Source organism: Sinocyclocheilus grahami, unplaced genomic scaffold (genome assembly GCF_001515645.1).
Source record: "Sinocyclocheilus grahami isolate Dianchi unplaced genomic scaffold, SAMN03320097.WGS_v1.1 scaffold505.1, whole genome shotgun sequence".
Taxonomy (NCBI): Eukaryota; Metazoa; Chordata; class Actinopteri; order Cypriniformes; family Cyprinidae; genus Sinocyclocheilus; species Sinocyclocheilus grahami.
Window position 1 is genome coordinate 542,540 of NW_015505684.1, and position 17,784 is coordinate 560,323.

The 17,784-nt window shown below is 36.0% G+C and overlaps 1 long non-coding RNA gene across 1 annotated transcript in view; it reads right to left on the minus strand.

The window, feature by feature from the left end:
• LOC107554542 (uncharacterized) overlaps positions 1–12,797 on the minus strand; it is a 44,044-nt gene extending 31,247 nt beyond the window's left edge. The window contains exon 1 of the long non-coding RNA XR_001605064.1: positions 12,172–12,797. This is a non-coding gene — a long non-coding RNA (uncharacterized lncRNA). The remainder of the gene's footprint in view (positions 1–12,171) is intronic.
• Positions 12,798–17,784: the final 4,987 nt, after the last annotated feature.

Below are 17,784 nucleotides of genomic sequence, written 5' to 3' on the forward strand. Positions count from 1 at the left end.
ATTCAAAATATTAAAGAACAAAAGGTATAAGAGTATAATAATGATTCTAACATAACACTAAGCCAAACGCCAAAAAAAAACTACATACACGAGTATGTACAGCCACACACACATACATATATACTGTATATAAACATACACATTTATAAATTCAATATATATATATTTTAATTTCCATTTAGTTTGTTGAAGTATTAAAATAACTCTAAAACTTAATAAAAGACCTATACAGACATAATAAATTTACACAATTGAACTAAAATTTAAATAAATAACAAATACAAATAACACAAATCAAACGACAGTAGTTCATCAGTAATCCTAAAAAAATAACACTGTCAAACATACATGCTAAAAAACAACAACTTACTTACACATAGTAAGAAATGGTTATAAAAACTGAAACAGAAGTGAAACAGGTAGTAGGAAAGAGGAGAAATAAAAAGCGATACTTATCCTTTGCCGGTGGAGTCGCTCGCACGATAGAGTCGATGGTCTTTACACTCTTCAGTCTTCACACGAGGAGGCCTTCACGCGACGGCTGCCACAGTAAACTAAGCTTTTTTTTATACCCCTCTAACAAAATACTAAATTAATTCAGCTGGACACACTTTCCTTATTTTTTCCTACTTTCCTTATTTTTTCTACAACAAATGGTCAAGCAAGCGCAGACACTGACAAGATATGCGATACAGAACAATCCAAATGCGATATCAGCACGTCTCCACACAGTAAACAAAACAAGCAAGATATATATATATATATATATATATATATATATATATATATATATATATATATATATACACACACACACAAATGAGTGCAACAGCACTCACAAAAACGTATAGCTGCATACTGCGGTAGTAAAAGATACAAAATTTATAATAGGCCTACGTATATGATTTAGGTACGCAACATTGCACGACCAAAATGATTCAACACCATTGCGATGTGATTTTCTACAATAGTACTTCAATAAACAAGAAATTAAGTGACTTACATTTTAGACAAAATATTGACTGTTTTTGCTCAGTTTCTCTGATGAAAATAGTTCCAATCAAAGCCACAGCAGAACTGCTTTGAGTCTCTGAGCAACACAGTGGTGTTTCGTTACTGAATGAATCCATGTTTTTGAACGAATCAAGTGAGACAATGATACAGTAACCCATTCATAAAGACAGTAGTCACTTGCCTCGTTTCTAAATGAATCAGCCGTCTGAACGAAACTGTTGAATAAAGGACTAATGGCTCACTCATTCAAAGTCATTTGCCGCCACCTACTGATTTGATCTCATACTTAAAACTATCATTGCATTTTTCCCAACATTTTTTATTTATATGTTTAAAAAATATTTAAAACGTTAATCTTATAAAATTATTTTTGCATAAAAATTTTTGCAGTGTAAATGCATTTACTGCACCTCAGCTTCATCAAACAGTCAGTGTAAATGCATCTAATGCCACTTCAGATGCAGCTTCTGTGTTTCCTGCAGTGCAAAGATGGAGTTTGTTGATACTGATTTCATTTGAATGGTAACAGCTCTACAGTTTCTTACTATTCTAATGGAATTAATTAAAAACAAAGTAAGAATCTGATGTGAAAGATGACATTTAATAAGGTTAGGGAAAAAATGACTATTTAAGAAACATAGTGGGAAATTACATCTGTATTGTTATATACAGCAACTCCTTTTCTAGTCAAAGAGCACTTTATTTTTAGAGTTGTTTAAGTTAGAGAACATCTGTAACTTTTTTTTTTTTGCATTAAAAAGGATAGATTTTTGTTTGTATATGCTGTCAATTATAGTTTTTAGAAAGAAAATCGGAATTGGCCAAAATCGGTCTCAGCTGGTCACACTTGCAAAAAAATCGGAATCGACCAAGAAAATTGCAATCGGTGCATCTCTAATATCCAACATTATCACTTTCACAGAAGTCTTCACACAATCTGGCGGGGAGTAGCATATGGACGAGTGGATGACCACAGACACCTAATTGTACTTGAATCACGTGATTGGCCAAAAAACCAAGAGAGAAACCATTAGCTGCTTGTTGTCTACATGAGCACCCCTTTAACTGACATTCCCAGGATTCCTAGCAGCTGGTGGAAAGGTACTCCGAGGTGACCCCTGCGACCCTTGCACATTGATATCCGAGACAAAGTGTCTTTACCTTTCTCTGCGGTTACAGCCGAATAAACAGTCCTCGGGCCACAGTCCCTACAGGAGCAATTTGCGTGAGTGGTCAGAAAAAGAAAAAAGCGCCCCGCCATCCCAAAGAGATCAAAGCTATTCCTGCGTATCCAAACATACGGGGGGAGTGAAGAACATCAATTTGCAGAGCAAACGACAGCTGCTCTGAAAGGGAAAGAGCTACCTGCCCCCATCCCAGAGCGCTCCACGTCCACCCCCTACTCCACCGGTGCGCTCGTCCATCTCCAACATCTATTACAACCCCCTATACACCTCTGGAAGTGGAATTTACTACTCGCGCCCGAGTCTTTGAAATGACGGGCTGTGGAATCGTCTTGCCTCCTTTAATCCCGTTAGATGTGCTTCTGTTTTCCGACGAGGCCTTTGAAGGAGAAAAGTTCGTCACCTTTCGCCATTAGCAAGGTAAGAAGCAGGGCCCTATGATTTCTGCGATGCAAAAAACACGGCACAGAGTTTAACTTGAAGAAATTGTGACAAAAATATATTATTACTACAGTAGAATGTAGTTCTCAAGTAATAACAATAATAAAATTATTTAAAATGTTCACATTTTTCTTCCATGTTTTAACAGTAAAGCTCTGTTATGCTGCACTTTGTTTGCCAAAAAATAAAAGGAAGTGTTACATTTTTGTTTAATAACATTTTGAAAGATTAATTGAATTGTTAATGTTCTATGGTTTCATTTGATATCACGTTTTTCTATATTTTTTTATTAAATTGTAAATCCAGAAAAATTAATACAGACAACCATGAATTTCTGAAATAAATTAATTAATCAATATATATATATATATATATATATATATATATATATATATATATATATATATATATAAATAAAAATATTATTTATTTCATGGGGCCCGATTATTGTAAAAATGTGAATAATAAATTATTGAGGTTTTATGGATTTAACGGATAACAGATAATAAACTTTATAATAAACTTTTTTAAAATTAGAAATAGGCATACATTTTGATTATCAAAATTGTATTAAACTATTAAAATGGAATTAAGAAAAAAGTAATGGAAAATGGAATTTTGGGAAAAAATCAAAACCAGATAAAAATAAACCAGATTTCATGGGGCCCTAAACATTTTAAACTTTGTTAAACTTATTACATTGTTGTTTGTGCAAGTTTTAAAATTAATTTAATACATTTTAATTTATTTATTTAGTCATTTATTAGACGCTTTTATCCAAAGTGACTTACAAATGAGGACAACAGAAGCAATCAATTGTAGTATTAAAACAACTAAAAACAGATCCAAAACTAAAAGCCAAAACTTTATAAATACTACCTATACACATTTTAAAAATAAAGAGATTAAATAAAAATGACAAATGCATACAACAAAATTTAAAAACTTAACATTTAAATGAAAAACAAAAAAATAAAGCTAAAAACAATTCAAAATATTAAAGAACAAAAGGTATAAAAGTATAATAATGATTCTAACATAACACTAAGCCAAACACCAAAAAAACAACTACATATGTGTATGTACAACCACACACACATACATATATACTGTATATGTACATTCACATTTATAAATGCAATAAATATATTATTTCATTTCCATTTAGTTTGTTGAAGTATTAAAATAACTAAATAAAACTAAAAACTTAATAAAAGACCTATACAAACATAATAAATTCAGACATACTGTAACTAAAATTAAAATAAATAACAAATATAAATAATACAAATCAAATGACAGTAGTTTATCAGATGGCCATTTGGGAATGCTAATCATCCGAGGATGGCCACAAGTCTCAACACTTTTGGCAAACCCCATCCAACAGCCTGCAATCTGACTTCAGCAATTTCCAGAGCGTTCCTCAATGAGGCGAAACATCTAATTTGTCTGTCAAGAGAATGTGTGCGGTGGAGAGGGGGAAGCAAAAAAACGAAAGCAGATTTATCCAGGTTTATGACCTCTGCCCTCTGGCTTTGATCCAGCAGAGGTGTGTGTGGGTAATAAAGCTGTGCTCGCATGCACACAGTTAGTCAATAAGAGGTTACTTGTCTCTCTGTGCCTGTCCTCTAATGCACTGGCTGCAGGGGCAAAACAGCAGGCAGGACGCAGGCGGATTACAGCCAGACCTATCCGATGATCTTCAGGCTGTTCTTTAATGCTGCCACCCGCCTGTTAACACACTGCTCGAGCAATGTCTGAGTGGGGTTAAAGCAATATCTCTAGGCCTGTCGAAATAATTAATATATCGACTTATCGCACAATACATGTACATGACCTCAATAATTTTTAGTGATGCAATATATCGCCCATTATATTTACTTAAATTAATGTCACCATGTTTTGTACATTCCACTTGCGCATGTGTCTTTTGCAGCTTCTCGTACATAACGTGGTGTAGTCATGAGGAGATAGTTCAAATTTTAAAAAAGCTTCTACAAACAAAGTTTCATCTGCAGATTTGGTCTTGTTTAGGGATCTGTGTCTTTGTGCATACGGACATCTGACTGCTAAGTAGTGATTGTGTTTTTCAGCAATAGTGTGCACCTTTAATTTACGGAAAAAAGAAGGTCAGGGAAAAATCTGCATACAAGTTCTTTGTGCATTTTTCGTTTTTTTCTACATGTTACTTTTTTTTACTGTTTTCTGCACTTGTTTATTTACTATTTATTCAAGTTTTTTAAGGTATCTAATATTTTGATACTTAATTTCCATAATCTAAATATTCTTAAAAATTAAAAGTTTGTTGTCATTTGGAAGTGTGTAGGCCTTCTTACATTATTATGCTGTTACATTATGATTATATATTCAGTGACATAAAATGGTCTTTAAAAATGACAATAATATCGCTTATCGCAATTATTTCTAGGGCAATATATCGCACAACAAAAAGTTATTGTGACAGGCCTAAATATCTCCTTCCTGACGCACGTCTCCACCGCATTCCACGTGTTAGCTATATGAAAACTCATTTTAGATTTATTTAGTTCACATGATGTGTTTTTCTCCATTTCAGCAACAGAGAGCCTTTATTAATCTGCATCTTGTAGCGGTTAGCCATTGACATCACAAGGGAGGGAAAACGGCCACGGAGCGGCTCGAACATCGATTGCATTGATCTGTACCTCAACATCTTAATGTTTAATCACAAAGCAACCTCCTTTACTTCACTGTCATGTGATCCCATTAAACCCTTTAACCACATCTCTCCCCAGGCGGACCGTGGGGGTCCGTGCTTCATAGGGGCTCCCGGACCGCTCAGACATTTAATCGCAACTGATGACTGCGGAACAGAACTCAAGAGAGGAAATTGATGTAACGAAAGGGTTTTTTGAAGCCATGCTTCAGCGCACCAAATATAGCCTGGCTAGATCCATACGTGCAGCAGAGACGTTGATTTCAACACTGTGCGCATTGCTCACTCCGCGGATATAAAAAGAAAGTCCCCCAGAGTACTGAAACAGTGAGGCAGACAGAAACGAGAGGGCATGGCCGTGAATCTGTCTGTGTGCGCTTTTATTGCTGCGATCTGGAGCATTACTCTCACTTCACAAGAACTAAACTATGTTCAACCTTACCAATCACCTCCAGGACCAACTTTAACACGATACGCGACTAGTTTGAAGATCTGACTGAATTTCTAAGGCTATAATTGACATGTAGGCTAGTACTAGCATACTGTCCAATGCATACTGTTTACATTAACACAGTATAAACCTATGTAGTGAAGATAAGTATTAACACTTTACCTCATCAAAAAATATGTTCAACTCAGCAAGTGGCAATGAGTTAAATCAAATTGCGTTTTTAGATTATATTATATTTTTGTTTGTTTGTTTGTAGGGCACACTTCAGCCAAAAATATTTCTGATTAACCTATTTTATGTAATATTTTATTATCATTAAAAATAATAATAATAATAAACTAAATATTGTAATATATATATATATATACAGTGGGTACGGAAAGTATTAAGACCCCCTTAAATTTTTCACTCTTTGTTATATTGCAGCCATTTGCTAAAATCATTTAAGTTAATTTTTTTTCCTCATTAATGTACACACAGCACCCCATATTGTCTCTCCAGAGATGCTCAATTGGGTTTAAGTCAGGGCTCTGGCTGGGCCATTCAAGAACAGTCACAGAGTTGTTGTGAAGCCACTCCTTCGTTATTTTAGCTCTGTGCTTAGGTCATTGTCTTGTTGGACTATTGTTTGAAAAATCAAGTAATTAAGAAAAATAATATAATGTTTACAGCATAATGGTAAAATTGCAATACTAATATAAATGGTCTTATTTTCTTCGTTAAACCATCAATATTTCATTGTGGCCCTTCAATCTACTTTTTTGTTGACAATAACGGGTTTATAAGTGCTTCTCACTACAAGTATGTGAAGATGCATGTTGCGTCCCAAAAGCAAAATGTCACTCTGGACACTGAAAATAATGGATCAGGAGGTAGGCCTATACACAAATAAAAGAAGAGTTTCACTCTGAAACGTGTCGTATGTATTTATTTAATTAAATCGCAGTGTTCGCTTTTTGATAATCGAACTAAGCCATAACACAATTTCTGTTTTATTTTTATTAATCGTGCAGTTCCACATCTGACTCATTCAAAGTCAGATTGGGCATTGTGGGATGCAGTCTCATGCATTGTGCTCTTATGTATACACCACATTTAATCATATACATTAGGTGATTCATGTAATATAGCACAAAGATATATGCATATTGCAAAAATAGTATGTTATTAAGCCACAGTGAACATAGTTCAACTTAAAAACTAAAAATAAATATGCTAAAATATGAAGAGATTTGCATGTGGAGGAATCACTCTTCCTGGACAGCCTTTTATTCATCATTGTGTGAGGTCTGGATTAAATTACCTGCTCATCCTTTTGTTCGTACAGAAGGGCCTCTGTTGACACATCCCCTACAAAACTGCTGTCTTCACACTCCCACTCTGAGCCAAGGTCAAACACAGTGTTTGCACAAACCAAGGTTAAAAAATAAAGCAATAGGCTTCCCGGTGCAATGACTCTATTTTAAAACACGGCTCCTGTCCTCAAAGACACGGCATGCTAATGGAGTGGCTTACTGTTACAGCTGAGACACGTGCATGGAAGCTACTAATCATTAACAAGTAAATTAAAGTCAGATGAAAAGACTGATACGAGTCACGACTGTCAACTTAGAAATATGACAGGAACATGTGTTAAACTCTGTTTAAATGGCATGAAGAACTGCAGCTATGTACAGTATATACTATACACTATTAATGCATACTAACAGAATGCATTATGCAAAGATAAACACTAGTATGTTACATAACGCTTACTACATTGCACGCATAATTATGCAGTCTTTTTATCATTTTGAAAATAAAAATGCACTGCATTTTTAATCCAATTTTAAGTCTAAACTCAAATGTATTTATTACATTTGCTTATTAACATATTTAAAAGTTTAGACATACATGTATAGATTAGGGCTGTGTGATTTGGGGAAAAATATCAAATTGCGATTTTTTTTGACAGATATTGCGATTGCGATTTGATTTGCGATTTTAAATTTGCAAAGTCAAGCTTCAGCTCAATATTGTCAATAATGTGCAGCACAGTATGGGTATCATTACCCTGCTGAAAAAAACAATAGAAACCATCACAGAAATTCTTATACATTTTTGTTTTGGGCATTATTCCAATAGGAATTACTGTTGTTCTATTGGTTCCCATCTGCCAGATTACATCCCACCAATAGAATCCATCAAATAGACACCATTATAGTTCGCATTAAAACCAAACAAATTCCCATTATAACCTGAAATACATTAAATTTGTTATTGTGTTTTGGGAGGGATTCTATTGTTTTTTTTCTTCAGCAGGCAAGATTATAATTGTATAACTACTTTTACAGAATTAACTTAATTACTGAATTTCACAGAAAATATTTGTTTATTTTTTATAAATAAAGAACTGTATTTCTTAAGTCAATTATTAAAGTATTACATATGTTACATAGGCTGATTTATTCATTTGAAGTATTTGGGATTTTAAGAGCAAGTGGAAAATGTGCTGAATGTTTAATTTCATCCAAGTGAAATTAGCAAGCAGTTAAGACTGAATTTACATTCGTTTTAAAAGCGGAGCCAGGCGTGAGTCGACACAGGTTGCGCACGTGCGTCAAGTCTCATCCATACTGCCAGATGCGCTCATGAAGACTTGCGGTGCGGAGCCGGGTGCGAGTATAAACCAGCATTATGAGACAGGCTGCGTGAGTGCGGCAAGCATGAAGCGTGTCGTCTGTGACGCGGGATTCGCGCCACGTGGGGCAGAGACGAGCGAGTATGAGAAGCATTCACAGACACAGGCTGTGTGTGCGCTCTTCTGAATTGGGAATAGCGAACATGCATCATAAACTTATTCAAATTAATCTGTTGGGTAAATAAAATGTGCAAGATAATGTTCACGTACTAACAAAAACATCTAAGAATGTATCTTTTATTCTCCAGTACTGAAAACAGAACCGATAAGGAAGCTTTTGATATGCGCTGTGACGCAGCTCTCGCAAATTACATTTTTTGTTCGTTGTCTGTCATTACGAAGCTTAAGTTGCATACGGTTTTCTTTAGTTTTAATTTGCCTAACTATCGATCTGACCCAGTCATAATCCCACTCTGTCTCTCTCCTGTCCCGCTTTCCGTATTTTTATTTTTTTTTTAATGGTGGTTGTTTACGCAGTTGGCTAGAGCAGCTGATTGGGGAGAACGGAGGTGTGTTCACTCTTGCCCACGGCAATTAAGACGGCAACTCAAGGCTGGCAGTCATGCATATGCTCTGGAACAGAGTACTATCGCGTCCACATCGCAGGCTTTGCGATTAGGAAATCGCAACGTCTCAAATCATGATTTAGATTCAATTTCGATTAATCGCACAGCCCTAAAATAGATTAGGGATGTAACGGTATGAAAATTTCATATCATGATTATAGTGACCAAAGTTATCACGGTTATCAATATTATCATGGTTTTGTTAAAATTTGATTAAAATGTTCAAAAATAACTAATACACACACTGAAAACATTTCAATGCCTTGCATTCGCTATAACAGTGGGTGGTGGTCATGAAGATGACTTTGCAGCGAATTTCTTCTTGCAAGATCTGCAGTTAGGGTGACCATCCTCGATGAAATTGCCTTCAGGACTCTTGTAAAAGCCAAAATACGACAAGACCACCGATTTGGTCCTCTTAGATGGCTGAAAAATCTCCTGAGCGCTGTCACTGCCTTCCGCCATTTCGTCTCGTGCAAAAAAACAATAACAACAACAACAACATTGCATGCTGCTTCTGCGTCAGACTGATGCTAGCTGGACAGAATTTACCGCAAGTTTTCAAAATCGCAATAATCAAACACGGTTTTGATGATAATTACATTTTAAACGATAATATTAACCGTCAGGGCATTTTATCATGATTTATCGTAAAACCGGTAATCGTTACATCCCTAGTATAGATAGATCGATAGTTCTGATAACATATCAATACTACACTCTAAAAAATGCTGGGTTAAATACAGCAGTTAAATAAAATAGGTACAAACCCAGCAATTGGCTTGTTTTGACCCAGCGGTTGGGTTACTACCCAGAAGGTTGTGTTAAACATTTAACCCAACCGCTGGGTCAAAACAACCCAATTGCTGGGTTTGTCCCTATTTTACCCAGCACTGGGTTGTATTTAACCCAGCATTTTTTAGAGTGTACTATAAAATATGACTACTAAATAGTAATAATGTATTTTTAAAACTTTTTATTTGATAATAACAATATTTTTTTATTATTTGTATTATTACTACTACTACTACTAAATAAAAATATTAAAGAAAATGTAATAAGAAATTATTATTGTAATTGAAATACAAAAGAATAGAGAATAAAAAAACAATATCATAATTTTATTTAACAGTAAAAATGTAAATTTACAGTACTAATATTCATGTCACTATTCCCAAAATTGTTGATTATATATCAATATGACTACAAAATAATGTTTAGTTAGTAATAATAATAATAAGTCAATATTATTACTACTAATTAAAAATATTAAAGAAAATATTACTATTTTGTACTCATAAAATCTTTTATTACAAATACTAATTGCAATCTCTGACTATTGCAAATTCACTGTAAAATACACAAACTAGAATAGAAATAATTATTTTACAATAAAACTGTATATGTACAACACTAATATTTAGCGATGTCTTATTTTCTTCATTGTCAAATGTTAAACCATCGAGCTTTCAAGCTGCTATTGTACGCAAATATTACCTAATACCACAGAAGCGCTGTACAAACTCTGAGCACATTTAATAATATTAAGCTTAGGCCTGTATCCCCGGAGAGAGGCAACACAAAGCCATGACACTCATCTTTAGGACCAGAGCTTTACTTGACACTGCCGAGGCCGGCCTGCCATCAATTATTGACTAACTCCTCATGACAAGAAGTGCTTTTAGTAAACATTTCCTCGACACATAGAGCACATATAAAGACAATGCAAAGTTCTGAGTTAAATATTCATGATGATAAGTAATGATGTTATCATTTCTTTTTAAAACCAAAAGAACACCCGATGCTGTTTGTCCAGAATAGCAGATGGCTTGGGTTCTTATCATAATTAAGTGATCTATCACCGATAGTGTTTTAGAATGACACGACGCATGCAAATTAGGGCCTAAAAAAATAGAAAATCAGCAGAGGGATGTCTGTGGCCATCATTTGACCCTTAAGGACGGGCAGCACAGCATTTGTCGCCTACCTGGTCTGTGACCCGCAAACACACAGTCTGTAGTGCCGAGGTTCTGTGCACAACCTTCACCATCTGTCCATCTCACCTGCTGTGTCGTTACCATCCTAAAACGCCTCCCGCTACACCAACCTGCCTGTAGGTGTGCTGCCAATATGTAAAGCATCTGGGTGGAGCGCTCTATCATGATGCTAATGCAAAAGGTATTGTGATGCGACAGGCAAAACCCCCCTCCCATGCTGCATGGTGTATGTGGAGCAACCAGGTTTCAGCGTAGATCCCTAAAAAGACAGCTCAAACAAGGAAAACAAGCATGCATTTCACACACACACACTGATACTAACATCTCCAGAAGCAGATCCTGTGATCTCTGGTGACAAAATTCAGAGTTTGGTATTCACAACAAATAACTTTACACACCAAAGAGCCACAATGAAGTAATCACTGTGACAGGCAACACTGAAACACTGGCGTCTCAAATGCATTTATCAGTGAAATTCACTTAACAGCATCCAGCTTGATCTAATAACAGCTGTACTATATAACTCCACGCTTTGCACTCCCCAGATCAGACCTGACCACAGTTAAACCCATGTTTGCATTGAGGAAAAACTGAGTGCACCAGCTCAAACCGAGATTCACTGTCTAGCTGTTTATTTCACACATATTTCAGACTATAACAACGTAGCATGAGTGTAAAAGCATGCAGAAGCCAAAAGCAATTCAAAAACCCTGTTTGGGTCGATTTATAGTGTCATTTCTGTCTTTTCACACACATTTTTAAAGACATCCAACCCTGACTGATCACCCAATTCATGCTCTAGTCTAACGTTAGTCTGTCTAGCAGGAGGCATTTCAACTGTACGCTCGTGTGCATGGCTTCATCCTTCCTATACATAATCATTTAAGGGAAACACACATTTATGACAGCTTATTACTAATTTGACAGCTGGGAAAAAATAAATTAAACGCAAAGAAAAACAGGAAACGACTGCACAGGGCCATTCAAATCACCAAGCACGATTGAAAACTAAGCCCTTTGAGTCTTGGATCACACTGAATATCGCTACACACACGTTCACATACAAAAAATCATCTAAATCGCGTAGGAAACCGTAGTAAGATGAAAGAGATGATACAGACAGCTCTAATGATTCGTCCTCACCTTCCACTCCGGCTGCCCGAGGTTGATCTGTTGGCTGGATTTGATTCCGTGTTCGGCTTTGCTTGTGAGAAAATCCTCTCGAAATGTTCAAAAACAAAAGATGAGGACCTATTTCGATCCTCGCTGGGTTGAAGCGGATAAAAACGCAGCCGTTTCTGTCTTTTCTTGGATATCAACGGTTACCTCAGAAATCGGAAGCCGTGAGAGTACGTTAAAAACCGTTAAAACTGGATCATATTACTTGTGGACGTGTCGGATTTCTATTTATATGATCCATGTGATGTGGAATAAAACACCATAAGCGTTCAGTCTCCCAGCATTTGTGTGTTTTAATGAAATGTTTTTGTGTAAATCCAAAGAGTGGCGGCTGCTCTCGCGCTGCTTCTGCTGCTGCTCCTGCGCGCGTGAGTATGTGTGCGCGCGAGTCTGCTCGACTGCATTCCTCCCTCTATTGCACAATGAGTCGCTATAATTTATTCATGAGATCATGGGGATGGAGGTGCTCTGTCGGAAGAAAGAGAGGCAGCTTTTCTCTTTCTTGCTTTCTTTCTTTCTTTCTTTCTCTCTCTCTTTTTTTGTCCCTCACCCCCTCATCGCCCGCCCCAGCTGACTGACTTCCCCTCGAATGCGAGACTCGATTAATGGAGCTTCGAGAGCTCGATCGAACGAGGCTGGGCTGGGCTGGTTGACGATTGTGCTGCGCTCGATGATGCATGAAATACTGTATATGGGGGATTCTTCAATGAAGGGCGCTACATTAACAATGTACTAGGGATATGCCGGTATCAAATTTTCATGTTGCGATTAATTGCTCATGCTTTTATCACGGTAGCGGTATCACGATATTTAAATTTAGTATAACAAAAAGTGGTGCCATAATACAGTATAACACGTTTAATAACACTCATATAACAACAATAACTGAACATTTAAATACAATAAAGCAATACAGAAAAACGTATAAAGTTAAAAGTTTTACACAGATTAAAGTGCAAAAGAACTTTAAAGACCAATAGGTATCACTTTACAATAAGACCTCATTAGTTAACCTTAGTTAATGCGTTAACATTCACAATAAGCAATAGCTACATTTGCTACAGAAGTTATTCATTTTTGTAAAAAAATAAATACAAGTCTTAGTTCATGTTAGCTCATTAAATAACACAGTTGCAACTTACTATTTTAACAACGTGTTATTAAATATTGGAATACCTAAGATTAATGAATGTTCAGACAGATTTTTCATTGGCAGTTTGTGAATCAAAACACAAAATATCTAGGGCATGTTGTAGTCCAGATTAAAATGTAAATTTGGACTACAAATGTAAAGTAGGGAAGTCGTGGCCTAATGGTTAGAGCGTAGGACTCATAACCCAAAGGCTGTGGGTTCGAGTCTCGTACCGGCAGGGATTGTAGGTGGGGGGGAATGAATGTACAGTGCTCTCTTCCACCTTCAATACCATGACTGAGGTGCCCTTGAGCTATGGGTCACCATACTTGGCCACATGTCACTTCACTTTTAAAACTAAATTTTTGCTGACTACTAAAATGTAAAACAAGTTTGAGAATAAATAGTCTATTAAGCCTAAATATTTATGTATTTGGCGCTGTGATGAACATCATAGCAAATACACAAATCTGAATGGCTGTTTAAATCATTTAAACACGTTTCAGAAACAGAAGCTGCTTCCCAAATGACGCACTATACACTATGCACTCATACACTATGTACTCAACCATGTATTGTATGAATTATATAAGGTTATTTTGTCATTCATAAATTACGCCTTCGGTGTGTAATTAAAGGGGTCATATGATGTTGCTAAAAAGAACATTATTTTGTGTATTTGGTGTAATGAAATGTGTTTATGCGGTTCAAGGTTAAAAAAACACATTATTTTCCACATACTGTACATTATTGTTTCTCCTCTATGCCCCGCCTTTCTGAAACGCGTCGATTTTTACAAAGCTCATCGGTCTGAAAAGCGAGGTGTGCTCTGATTGGCCAGCTATCCAGTGCATTGTGATTGGCCGAATACCTCAAGCGTGTGACGGAAATGTTACGCCCCTACCATACTGTGATGCCATGTCCCGGCCGGAGCTACGAGACAAAAACATTAAAAGCCATTATAAACGAGGCATTTGTTGCATCCAGTGGGGACATAATTACGGATTATAATGACTTATATTTCACAACGAAACACAGCGTCACACACGGCGGCCTAGAGTTAGCGGCGACTGGCTAGAGTGAGCGGCAGCGGGCTTGAGAACGGCATGGCGGGCGGGCTTGCGGCAATCACATGTGACGACCCTGGGCTGGACTCCGCTTCGTCCACGGTGAAAGCCGATCCGGCGATCCACAGCGTGAAGTTGATGTATTTCCTCAGCAACCAGCACGGATCAGCTCCAGACATGACGAAGCAGATATCGTCCTCTTTTGGAAGACCAAACAAAGTAGTTTCGCATTCACAACGAAACACACAGAACACAAACACACAGCGTCTTCACGACATGGCGGCAGCGGCAACAACAATACTACAGCGAGAATAAAAGGTCCTAAAGCTAACGCTTCTGGTCTGGCAGCACGTGGGAAAGGAGACCAGAGGACGTTTTTTTTTAATGGATGTCAATGGAGAAGAGGCTTCACTATGCTGAATAAACAGCTTTTTAGAGGAAACGGCTTATCATTTAATGAATCAACAGCCTATCTGCTAACATGTTTTACATTAAACAATACTTTTGGATTTAACTATTTTTTCAGTTTACCACGAAAAAAGTGCCGTTTTATAAGAGAAGTCACTGAATTTTTGCGACAGGTGGGATTCAGTTTACGGCACTTCTCATTCATTCCTATGGTATCCGTAAACGGCGATTGAGTGTCGCACAACACTGACTGAATTTCAATGACGTCAAGGCTGTAATGTGATTGGTTATTAAGGGACATGTGATCCAAGTTAGCCGTTACGCTTTCTCCAATAGTAAGTAATACAGACCCTCTCATCTCCTTATAGTAAGACAATCTCTGCTTTCATCCAGAGCATCTCTCACACGTTCCGCCATGCGCTTCTCATCCGTGCTTGTTAACATCAGAGTGCGCACGCATCTTTCACGCAGCATACAGCAGTGTTGTACATTTTGACCAGTTGATGGGAAAAGTATTCTTAAAATGCATTTAAAATTCAGAATAATTTGTAATACATAATTATTCACGGTATTTAGAAGTGCCCACGATAACAATATCGTGCATATTCATTACTGTGATTTATCATTTAATGAATCAACAGCCTATCTGCTAACATGTTTTACATTAAACAATACTTTTGGATTTAACTATTTTTTCAGTTTACCACGAAAAAAGTGCCGTTTTATAAGAGAAGTCACTGAATTTTTGCGACAGGTGGGATTCAGTTTACGGCACTTCTCATTCATTCCTATGGTATCCGTAAACGGCGATTGAGTGTCGCACAACACTGACTGAATTTCAATGACGTCAAGGCTGTAATGTGATTGGTTATTAAGGGACATGTGATCCAAGTTAGCCGTTACGCTTTCTCCAATAGTAAGTAATACAGACCCTCTCATCTCCTTATAGTAAGACAATCTCTGCTTTCATCCAGAGCATCTCTCACACGTTCCGCCATGCGCTTCTCATCCGTGCTTGTTAACATCAGAGTGCGCACGCATCTTTCACGCAGCATACAGCAGTGTTGTACATTTTGACCAGTTGATGGGAAAAGTATTCTTAAAATGCATTTAAAATTCAGAATAATTTGTAATACATAATTATTCACGGTATTTAGAAGTGCCCACGATAACAATATCGTGCATATTCATTACTGTGATATATGGCATTATATGGCGAATACCGGCACATGTCTACAATGTACTAGCAAATGTAACCTTTCACTTTTAGAAATTGGAAAAAGAGGATAAATGAAACGTTTAAAGCTACTATTTTTAATCATTCTAGATGTTATTTTAGTATTATTACATAAATATACTATTATACTTCTTAATAGATTTTTTCGATTTTAGCTTAAGTTTTAGGAAATTTCTTAGGTCATTTTGTAGTTTTTAAAGTATTTCTCTTTAGCTTTAATTTATTTTATTTCAGTTATGTTTTAATTTTAGTGCTTCAACTTAAACTTCACTTTTAAGTTTAAAGTTTGAGTTTTTTAATCTAATATTTAAATGACAAAAATGTGCTATTTTTAGTTTTACATAACAACGCTGATTCTGTTTTTCTTCTTCATGGGGCATTATTTTTATTAATGTCAAAAAAATCTTACATAATGTATCACAGCAATAATAAAGAAGCACCAAAATGTCTCTCACACAGAGTAGTGTAATTTTTTTTAAAGAATTACATTTGTGTAGTGATTTAAAAAACAATGTTTTGACTTTTTTTTTTGTTAAAAAAAAATAGAGACCAGATTCCAGTTATGATAGATAAACTCTGTGCTTATGACATGAGACATGGCCGCCATTGTGGCTCTGTGGGATCATACTGTTATGTTAATGAAAGGAATTTTTAGGGAGGGTGAGAGACACTTGAGCCAAAATGGCACACTGTTGCTGCATTATATAAATGTTCAGTCATGGAGCATTTGGCAGGCAGCCTGTGTTAATGGTGTTATTTCACTGACAAGCCACTGCCATTTCACACCTGATGGATTCAGAAAATTTGGGGATTTTTATATATTTTTTACATGATTAAAAATGATTACTCTGTATACGTAGATAATTGTGTAATTAACACTAATGTTCAAAAGTTTGAGGTCAGTAAGTTTTTAATTTTTATTTATCAATGAATCCTGAAAAAATGCATCACAGTTTCCACACAAATATGAAGTGGCACAACATTTTTCAACACTGATGATAATAGTATGAAATATTTCTTGAGCAGCAAATCAGCATATATTAGAATGATTTCTGAAGGATCATGTGACGCTGAAGACTGATATTGAAAATTCAGCTTTGCATCACAGAAATTAATTACATTTTAAAATATATTCAAATAGAAAACAGTTATTTTAAATTGTATAATAATAATTTACAATATCACTGTTTTTACTGTATTTTTAATTAAATGAATGCAGCCGTGATTAAAAATAAAACACTTAAAAGAACACATACTGACCTCAAATTATTATCAAATGATATCCCAGATTAATTATTTAGCACAATTATTTAAATTGAAGTTGGCCTCATTCATGAAACAAAAGCAGAACGAATGTAAAATCAATTGTGTAAAAAAAAAAAATGTTACATTTCATGTAAATTGTTGTATTAGATGTCTAAACCGTTTAAACAGAAATTCCTTCCACATTTCATGAATGAGGCTCAATGTGTTCAGGGACATGTTTTTCACACGGGCAAGTAGCCAAAGTGTTTTTAAATCATGAATTCGAAGAGCAGTGGTGTGCGCTGTCCTCTAAAAAGCAGCAGGCAGTGAAAGGACTGGTTCAGACTGCTGCAAACCTCACAATAGAGAGGTCAGAGAAGGGCGAACTCAACTTCTCTCAACCCTTCGTATACTTAGATATCAACTGCACTCTCTCAGTTTATTTCATTATTGATCCCATTACATTGTTTTCTCTGGAATAAGATGCA